The sequence below is a fragment of the Malurus melanocephalus genome, unplaced genomic scaffold (genome assembly GCF_030028575.1).
Source record: "Malurus melanocephalus ecotype Western Australia unplaced genomic scaffold, MMel_1.1 scaffold_230, whole genome shotgun sequence".
NCBI lineage: Eukaryota > Metazoa > Chordata > Aves > Passeriformes > Maluridae > Malurus > Malurus melanocephalus.
Genome location: NW_026623462.1, coordinates 149994 through 159778, shown reverse-complemented (window position 1 = coordinate 159778; position 9785 = coordinate 149994). Strand labels below are relative to the sequence as shown.

The 9785-nt window shown below is 49.6% G+C and overlaps 1 long non-coding RNA gene across 1 annotated transcript in view; it reads left to right on the top strand.

The window, feature by feature from the left end:
- LOC130578499 (uncharacterized) overlaps nt 1-341 on the top strand; it is a 1663-nt gene extending 1322 nt beyond the window's left edge. Inside the window, exon 2 of the long non-coding RNA XR_008965893.1 lies at nt 151-341. This is a non-coding gene — a long non-coding RNA (uncharacterized LOC130578499). The remainder of the gene's footprint in view (nt 1-150) is intronic.
- The last annotated feature ends 9444 nt before the right edge of the window (nt 342-9785 follow it).

Below are 9785 nucleotides of genomic sequence, written 5' to 3'. Positions count from 1 at the left end.
TTTTTTTTTTTTTTTTTTTCCCTCTCCTTATAAATAGTGCAATTTCTGTGATCTCTGATTCCCAAAGTCCTTGATTTCAAGTGTTTTTTCTTAGCTGTTACTTTTTTTTTGTTGTTGGTTGGTGGTTGTAATTATTATTTTTATTTGCAGTGCAGATGTGCCTCCCACCCCCCAAGGATCTCTCCTCTGGACTTAGAGAGAAGAGGAAAAGGCAGATTTGGAGAAATGAAAATTATTTAAGGATGTYCCTACTGCCTCTCTCTGCTGCCCTCCTCTGTAATAGTGAAGCATTTACGAGAAATAATACAAAATAAATAAATAATTTAGGGAAAAAAAAAAAAGACTCTTGGCCAGATCTGTGGGGAAAGAATCAAAGACCCTGTCCAGGCTCTTGGGAGGGAAGCACAGGCTCTTCTTTGGGGAGGCTGCTGATGGAAGTTGCAGCCCCCTGCACTCACCTGTGCAGGGCCATGAGCCCCAAACTGGCCCCGAGCCACCCCATAAAGTACCTGACATGGCTTTTCCCTTGGGGTCAGCGCTTGGAGGCGGTTGGGAGCCTGTGGATGGCGCTCAGGCTTGGAGGAGAAAAGCCCCCCATGCCCCTGCTGCCCTCCTTKCCCTGCTCTGCTTCCCCCAGGCCATCCCCAGAGCCCCTCTCCTCCCATCACCGAGGGGTGGAAGCTGCAGGGAGGGCAGGGAGAGGACAATGAGYTTTCCTATGCAAGGTCCATCAGAAYACGCRGGRTCCCAAACCCGCTTGGCCGGCTCTGCCAGGACAGGGGACTCCCAATGCGGATAAAACCTTCATCYCTCTTTCCCCTCCTCTTCCAAAGTCCCACCCAGCCCGCCGTGCACCSTCAGGGCGATTAGCGGGTCCCTCTGTCCCTCAGCAGGACACAGCAAACCCCTCAGCTCCATGGGATTCCCTCGGGCAGGTGAGGGAGCGCCGCTCCGAGCTGTCCCCACCGCCTCCCTGCACCCCTGGGTGCTCTGCCCTGCTCCCTCCCCATCTCAGCACCTCTGCCTTGGGCACTTACTCTGCAGCGAGGCGAGAGGCTGGGCAGCACCTCCCCGCAGCCCCATGCCCGTGGGCATTCATTTGTCCCAGCAGCTCACGGCAATTGCTACCTCTTAAAAATTAGTAATAATAAAAAAGGAAAAAAATAAAAAGGAGGAAAAAAGAAAAAAAAAAAAAAAAAAAGAAAAAAAAACCCGAAGTCCCTTCCTCCCTCCTTCCCCTTCAAGGTGTCTCCTGCGCCGGGAGCCCGGGAGAGGCGGCCGGGGCGAGGGGCCCGGAGCCAGCCGGGGCTCTCTGGGGTCCCCCCAAATTCAGCAGATAATCCTTCCCCGGGGCTGGCGCGTCCCCCTCGGGCCGTCGCTCCGCTCGTGGGTCATGGATGCTGCGGGGATCCAGGAGGGAAGGGCGGTTGGGAGCGSGTGCTGGGAGGGACATGGATGTGAAAGAGGTGGAAGTTCTAAGGCTGCCCTTGTCCTTTTAAATAGCTGCAGCCCGGGGACTCCGGGCTGGCGGGGGTGCCCCAGGTATCCGGTTTCAGCAAACAGCAGCTAATGAGCAGAGATCCAGCCTCCGAGGGGCAGGATCAGCGCTGCCGGCGGGCAGGGGGGCACCCCGGGCACCCCACCAGCAGGGGAGGGGGCTGCCGCGGGGAGGGGAGGGCAAGGGGCAGGGGCTGCGTGGGCACTGGCAGGGCAAGGACAGGGATGTGGGGCAAGGGGACAGGGCTACGGGACCCCCAGTGAAAGGGGACAGGGCTGCGGGGCAAGGGGACAGGGCTGTGGGACCCCCAGGGCACAGGGGACAGGGTTACGGGATCCCCAGGGCACAGGGGACAAGGCTGCAGGAACCCCAGGGCACAGGGGGACAGGGTTATGGGACCCGCAGGGCACAGAGGACAGGGCTGAGGGGGCTACAGGACTCCCAGGGCAAGGGGACAGGGTTTCAGGGCTACAAGGACCCCCAGGGCACAGGGCAGGTCCTGCTGAGCCCCCAGCACAGATCCGAGCCCCCAGCGCGGGTCTGGCACCAAAGCTGAGCCACCCCAGGTTATCACTCCACAAAGGTGTTGTGGGTTTTTACTAGGTTGTCCCCGAAAGGAGGAAGAGCCAAAGCACCTCAAACCTGGGCATGGACTCTGAGCTTACGCACTCTCCATGAAAAAAAAACCACCCGCACAAATAGGATCCACCAAATACCTGAGCTTGAGGCTGGGGGAATGATGTCACATCATGTACAGAGCAGAAAATTCAAGGACCCACTGGCCTGACTCAGCAATGCAGGTTTTACTCAAAAGCCTGACCTCAGAGCGTGGCCAAAAGCTGAGGTTTCCACCATAAATCAGATCTCCCCTATGACATCTCCTGCTCCCATGCACACTAAGGGCTTCTCTCCCTTAATTCATRTATTTGGCTCAGTTGTGGTTGCTCGCTGGGGCTGTGGTTTTGCATCTCCCAGTTTCTATAGGCAGAAGATTTTATTCATACCTTTGCTCTGAAGCATCTACATTTTCCCTCCTTTCTTGCTGCAACAGATGAAGATTTAAGTAGCGACAGCAAAAAAAAATTGAAACAAGCAGTGTTGGGAATGGGGTAAACTAAAAACATCCCAGTCTTCTGTCTTCCAGAAAAACTTCTCAGAAGAGTCCAGCTAAGATACACATTCAGATACTTGTGAGAAATTCCTGTTCTCAGAAAAACACGTCTCAACCCCCTCTGAAGGCYCAGGAACTCAGATGACCCAAACAGTCCAGCTTTGAGGACTGGCACTTTAGGGACAACAGACAGTGACACAGCTTRTCAGAAACACCATAAAATCTCTATTTTTCTTAGCTATTTTTTTTCCCCCAGCTGTTCTTTCCATGTTCCTCAGTCACACATTCCTCACTGAGAAACATATTCTAGCCATGCTGAAGTGTTTAAGATAAAGCTTAAATCTATTAGAAAACCTCCAGCTTTGCAAATAATCATGGGTTAATTCCTCTGCTGTTGAATAYATCTTAGATTCTCCTGTTTATTTCTGCCTTTTCTCTCTTCTAAATGCAGCAAATATTTAATAAACTCCCTTAAAAAAAAACAACAACAAAAAAAACCTAACAAAAAACCAACAACAACAAAAAAACACTGCAAAAAAAACCCAAAAAAACAAAAAACCCAACAAAAACCACTCTACCCAGAAAAGAACAAGGCCTGGCTTTCCAGAAAGAGGGACAAAATGCTGCATCCTTGTAAAAAGACTTTTCCAAATGGGATGAGCATGGGTAGCTGGGAAAGGATTGGTGGTACTCCAGGTCCACAGCATCTCACCAAGGACCACCACAAAACTCACTGACAGCTCATGCTCAAATCYTCTGCACATATTTGCTCAGATGAACATTTTCAAACCGAACACATGCCTAAAAGATTTGCTAGCACGAAGACATAAATGTATCCCAGCAGTAGGAAAAAGGGAATTAGTTTAAAACAAAAGGAAACCCAACTTTGCTGAAGCCAAGACTAGTGCCAAGTGAATTCAGGTTCAAAAATTAGACCTCATTCTTCAAAAAGAGAAAAGCCACAACATATGATCTGAATAGAAATATATTTAACAGATTTATTTTTCTTCCCTTCCAAATTTAAATAGGAGCCATTTTAAAACACTAAATAAACTGAAGGAAATCGGCACAGCAGTGAAATGAAAAAAAGGGRGRAAAAAGAAAGAAAAAAGGAATTGGAATGGAATAGTTTAATTAGCCAAAATATAAAAAAAAAAGCACAGGGGAGGAGGAAATGCCACCACACAACACGAGGAACAGGGAACAGAACACTTGCTTTTGATGAATGCACCTCTCAAAAAAAAAGGAGGATGTCATTACAGCCTGGATAAACACAGCATTTTAAATATTCCCCCGTATTTAGCCACTGTCCAGAGGAACCAGTACCCACCTCTCCTCAGGAGCTGCAGCTTGGTTAAGCGTCAAGACTGTCTTTAACATAACTTTGTCCTCTTGTTCCTCTTGAACAAGTGAGTGTGGAGGCACCTCAGAGCTGTGAGGAGCGGTGTCACAGCCCTGTGTGACCCACAGCACCCAGCTCCACGCAGCAGAGGGACCCCAGAATAACCCCAGCCCGCCTTCTCCCTCTGGTTTGGCCTGGAACACAACACTGAATCACAGTTCAATCATTTTTGCCTTTGCCCAAGCCCAAAAMCCATCCTGGATCACTCACCGTCCCCAGAACTCCCAAGGAATTTCAGGGATGTGTTGGGATATATTTAGATAAATGCTCCATTCAGGTTTGAAACTGTGGCATGACCAGGCAGAAGTGAAAACCACGGCACCGGAAAAACTTGTGGGAGGGATCAAACAAACAGGCGAGGGAAAGGGGAGATAAAGGGCCTTTCACTCCCTGCTGGGCTGAGGATCCACACCCAGCCTGGGTTGGGAATGCCTAAACTTGGTACCTGGCTCAGAGCTGCTGGAGCCACGGGGAAAGAGAGCCCAGCCTGTGGGAAATGGCCCTGCCATGAAGGGGTGATGGTCCCAGTGACACGGGAGGACACAGCTCTGCAGCCCCAGAACGTGCATCACATGGAGCAGGGCTGGAGCCGCACTGGGATGGGCTGGATCCATACTGGGATGGGCTGGATCCTCACTGAGGAGGGTTGGATCCTCACTGGGATGGGCTGGATCCTCACTGGGATGGGCTGGATCTGTGCTGGGCAGGGCTGGATCCATACTGGGGAGGGTTGGATCCATACTGGGGAGGGCTGGATCTGTGCTGGGCAGGGCTGGATCCATACTGGGGAGGGCTGGATCCTCATTGAGGAGGGTTGGATCTTCACTAGGCAGGGCTGGATCCTCAGTGGGATGGGCTGGATCCATATTGGGGAGGGCTGGAGCCGCACTGGGGTGACTGGATCCATACCTGTGAGCCTGACAAGAGCAGGAGATCACCCATCCACAGGAGTGGGACGTGTCCCCAGCCCACACACAGGCACAGCACTCCGGGCGGTGGCACAGGAAGGACGGGCTGTGCCTGTTTCCAGCTCTGGGAGTGTGTGCTTGAGGGCTCCCACCCTGCAAACAGCACAGCCTGGGCAGCCAGAGCCCCCGGGGCTGGTGCTGATCCCTGTCTGCTGGGGTGGCACTCAGACATTCCTGCCAGAGCATTGGCACAGGACATTTCTGTCCCTGTTCTCCCCCGAGCACTCCACACTTGGCTGCAGTGCTCTCTCAGGTGTGAAATCCCCCTGTATAACATTTCCTAATCCCTATACGACTTTTCTATTCAGATCCTCCCTTTAACATGACTGCACCAGCACTTCTCACATCCACCAGCCCTACTCGAACGATTGGCACTAGCTCAAGCCTTGGATTAAAAAGTTTTCTGTGCCCTGTAGGGACCTGCTCATGAGCAGAAACCTGCTGAGGAGCCTCGCCATCCCTGGCAGGGTCAAGATCTCCAGGAAGGCAGAAGGTGGCACAGCTCAGCTGGGATCTGCTCGATGGATGCTCCTAATTTGGTCCCTCTGGCTTCAGCCAGGGCATGAGCAGGACATGCAGCACTCCCCGTTTTAGGGTTTGCTGTTTGACAGCGATTCACCATGCAGGAGCTGCTGTGGGTTGTGTTTCTTGTTCCCAGAGCRCTGTGGAAGGCATTAATCATAGAGGAGATGTACAGAAAGCTCAGAAATGGTGCATGTGACAGAACTCCTGCCCAGTCCCATTCCCCTGCTCTCCACAGCCYTCCTGACAAAGCCATTCCTGTCCTGTGCCACAGGCTGCCGGTGACATGCTTGAACTTCTGCCGCCGTTTGATGTCAAATGTTTGAAATTCTTTTTGGGAACACTAAAGGCTTTTGTCTCCCGGMCGGTGCTGCGGGGATGCCACGTCTGGCAGAGACAGATCTTCCTGTGCTTTCGGACTGCACCGCAGCACCTCGGGCTGCCCAGCCGGTGGGAGAGAGGTGGGAATGGCTGTTAATCATTAAACTGAGCCTTTTTCCACCGGAATGAAAGGGAACACAATGCGGCCATACATGGCCAAGCCCACCCTTCCCTGGGTATAGCTCTGTCCTACCCTTCTATTTCGATATTTGGAGAGCTGCAGGTTCACAGGATGGCTCTGAAGGGATTGTTCAGCTGAAGGCAGCAGCAGCGTTGTGCTGTCAGGTCAGCCCCGATGGTAAAATGCATCGCCAGGCTTTGACAGGAGATAACACAGCCTTTAAATCCTGACTGCCTTTATTTCAGGTACTGAGCAAAGTCTGCCCAGGTTTGTGACCATGCCTTTATTTCCCTGTTTGTCCATCTGTTCTGGCTCTGGTTTGGGATCTGTTCAGTCWCTGGTGCTGGTGGAAAACCAGCAAGGTGGAAAACACAAGAGGGTCAACAGCACTGGCCAGTTTTGAGTTTGTCCTCCAGCCTAAACACCAGACCAGGCTGTTCTGCTACCTGTGCTGATCCTACATTTGAACAGAAGAAAACCAAGATCTGTTTCCCCATTTTACCATGGATTAAAAAAAAAAAAAAAAAAAAAAAAAAAAAAAGCACAGTTAAGTCCCCCCTGAGCTGCTGAACAGGAGTTCTCCCAGTCTGGAGGTTTGCTGGCTAAATGCAGCAATGCATCAGCAAGCACCAGAGCTTTCCCCACCGGTGTGGGAAGCCAAAGGAGTTTGTTAATGCCGTGGGTTGTGGAGATGGTTGTGTGGCCTGTGCCAGTGTTCTGGACATCCCAATGACACTGTGCAGGTGCCAGAGCCACCCACAACACAGAACTGAGGCAAGAGAGATGAGCCTGAGCTGTTCTGGACACTCTGGACAAGGACTTGGGGCTGCAGGCAGCAAACCTGTGGAGTCACGCCAGGTCCCTCTGGAGCAGGGTGCTCCGAGGATGAGGAACGAGCCTCAGGGTGAGAACACACTGCTGGTGGCAGCTGGAGCTCTGTGCACACCCAGGCAGCCTCAAGACCCAGTTCAAAGGGAGATGGAAATCAGCACAAGATCTTGGCCTTCGAGAGGAGGAGGCRTGTTACAGCACAAACGCCTGGGACAAAGGTTTTGTGCAAGACAGAAACTAAAGCCAAGTCAGATTCTGAGTGGTTTCAGTGGGGAAAGGAGAGAGAAAAGAGCTTAGAAAACATCAAAGCAAATGTTGGTCATTGAAAAAAGTTAAGGGAATAGTATTTAAATCCAAAAGGTGGTTTTTTTACTGTCTAAGCAAGATGTATTCTTTGTTTCCAGCTGCTGGGTACTGGGGCTAGGCAGGCCTGTGGGAGCAGTTTGCTGGGCAAAGAGAAATCACACCTGCAGGGAGAAGCTGAAGTGGAAATGGTAAGTCCAGGCTAAAGTCAAGGAAAGGCTGAGATTAGATAGATTTGAGATGAGAATTTCTTGGGCTCTGTCCTGTGYTGGGCTCACTAATGACACCAGAAAATCTTCTTTAGCAGTGACTGGGACGAGGCAGCCCCTGCACATACACACACGTATTTATTCAACAAAAATCTCCACTCTGCTACATCCTGAGGTATCAGCACCAACAAGAGCCACAATCTGGTTTGTGTAATYAGAGCAATTCTAAGATACAACCCAACCATAACAGGGAATTGCTAAACTTAATCTAAGCCACAACACGCTGCTGCAGCACCATTTCCTTTTGCAATTGTTCTCTGCTCTGCCTGGAAGCAGCAGCAGCAGCAGCATCCCCAGGCTCACACGCTAACCTAGATCTCAGCAGGGCTCAGGTTTGGCTTTCACAACTCCAGTGACCTGCAGGGTGACCTGAAGCAACTTAAACCATYGCTTTTGTGCCATTATTTTCTCGTCTCTAGAGTGAAGCTGGTGATATAGATCATCTTATGTGCAAAGAGGCTTCAGCCCTTCAGACACAGAGCACTGCCAGTGGCTGTTATTACCTCACTGTGCAGTTGGCAGCAGCCCCTCAYGCAGCAGCAAGTGTAAATCTATTTCCCAACCAGTTTTACATTCAGCACAACCTGCCATCCTCCAGATGCACAGTTCATTAGAGACCGCTCGGTTTTATCTGGCTGTAAAGGCCCGTGTTAAAAAAAAAAAAAAAAAAAAAAAAAGGCTCTGCTGATTAAACATGCAATTCAAATCCATCTCCCGAAGCAGAGCAGACAGTTCTTGGTGCTTTATCTACACCGGCTGAAAAGCAATCTGTGCCACTCAGAGCAGAACAATGCTCGATTTCTTCATACYTCACTCGAATTGTGAGCGCGTAAAGCAGAAACACAGCCCATTTCCACAGAGAAGGTCTCTCCTGACATTTTCAGTGTGTTAAACCGGGGTGTACAGATCTGCTTCAAAGCTAATAGGATTTTTTTCCTTCCTGCAAACACACTTCTCCACATCTGCACACTCTCTGTCTCTCTCCACTTCAACAGCAATAGTATTTGGTAAAGCTCTCCAAACAGGAGCCACTGCAGAAAGGCTGTATTTACTGATGTTTGGGTAAGAACTAATAAGAGACCTGGTTGTGTCTCTAGTCCTCAAAAAAAATTAAAAATCAAGTCAATAAGTCAATATTTATACACCCACTGGTGAAATAAATTCCCTCCTCCCCAAGAGGAGGGAAATAAAATGAAGTGATTGAAACGGGATTTCATGGAAGGGGACTTTGTTTGCTTACTTGTTTTCAGAGTTTGGGATATGTTTGGGGTGGGTTTTATAAAAAAATTATTGTAATTTGAATGTGATTGTACTGTACAGAGCACATCACAGCAGCTTCACAGTGGGACCAAAAGAAAAAAAAGGAGGGGGGTGCAGTGAGATGATCTTTAAAGGTCCTTTCCAACCCCAAACTATTCTAGAACTCTGTGTTCTGTGATCCTGTGATAATTCAGAAATGTAGTCAAGGGGGTGAGTCCTCATTTGTAGAATCCAGTGCAGAGGAGCCCTTGTACAGATCAAATCAGGACATTTTTACTCCCTTTTCCCACTCTCCCAGAATCCGTGGGATTGAGGAGCTTTGTCACCGACCAGAGTTAGCTCAGGGTCAAGTTTCACTCTCCAAAAAACCAAGGAAGAAACCCTGTTTACTCTCCAATTTCTTAGAAAACTGTCAAATCCCTCCTCACATGGAACTTCTCACTTGTGTGTCACCAGCAAACCTTTCTCCTGGCTAACTCACCATGTGTAAACAAAGTTTATGTTTTATCAGCATCACCTCAGTTTATAGCCAGTCTCAACACCTGCCCTGATCCTGTCTGTCACGTTGATTTTCTCTGATTTTCCTTCATTGCTAGCTAAGATTAAGCTATTTCTTATTTAGCTTTAAAAAGGCAGTTTTTAATCTCATTCCACTGCTCAGCGTATCTCGATATTCTCTTTTCAGAACAGCTCTGACTGTGGCTCTTTTTCCATCAAACCCCACATTTAGCACAGGAACCAGACTAAAAATCACTGCAAAACTTGCATTAATCAGCAGAATGGGATAAACGAGACAATTAARTGCTTTACATCCTCAAAAGCCTTGAATAAGCAACACCACTCTGTAAATATTCTTGTCGGTGGCGGTGCCCCGGGCAGGGAGCGGGTTCAGGATTTGCAGTGTGGTGCTGACACCTCTTTATTAAGAGAGGCCACAATCATTAATTGATGTGGGTAACGAGGTTCTCACCTCTGCCTTCCTCGAAACGGCACAAAACACCCCAAAGAGCCATCCCTCGCTGGCGAACAGGTCATTGGCACAAAGAAAAAAACCACTTTGATGCCCCTAAATTRCCTCTCATCAGCACATCCTAAAAGCTCTTTGCAACGATTACCGCG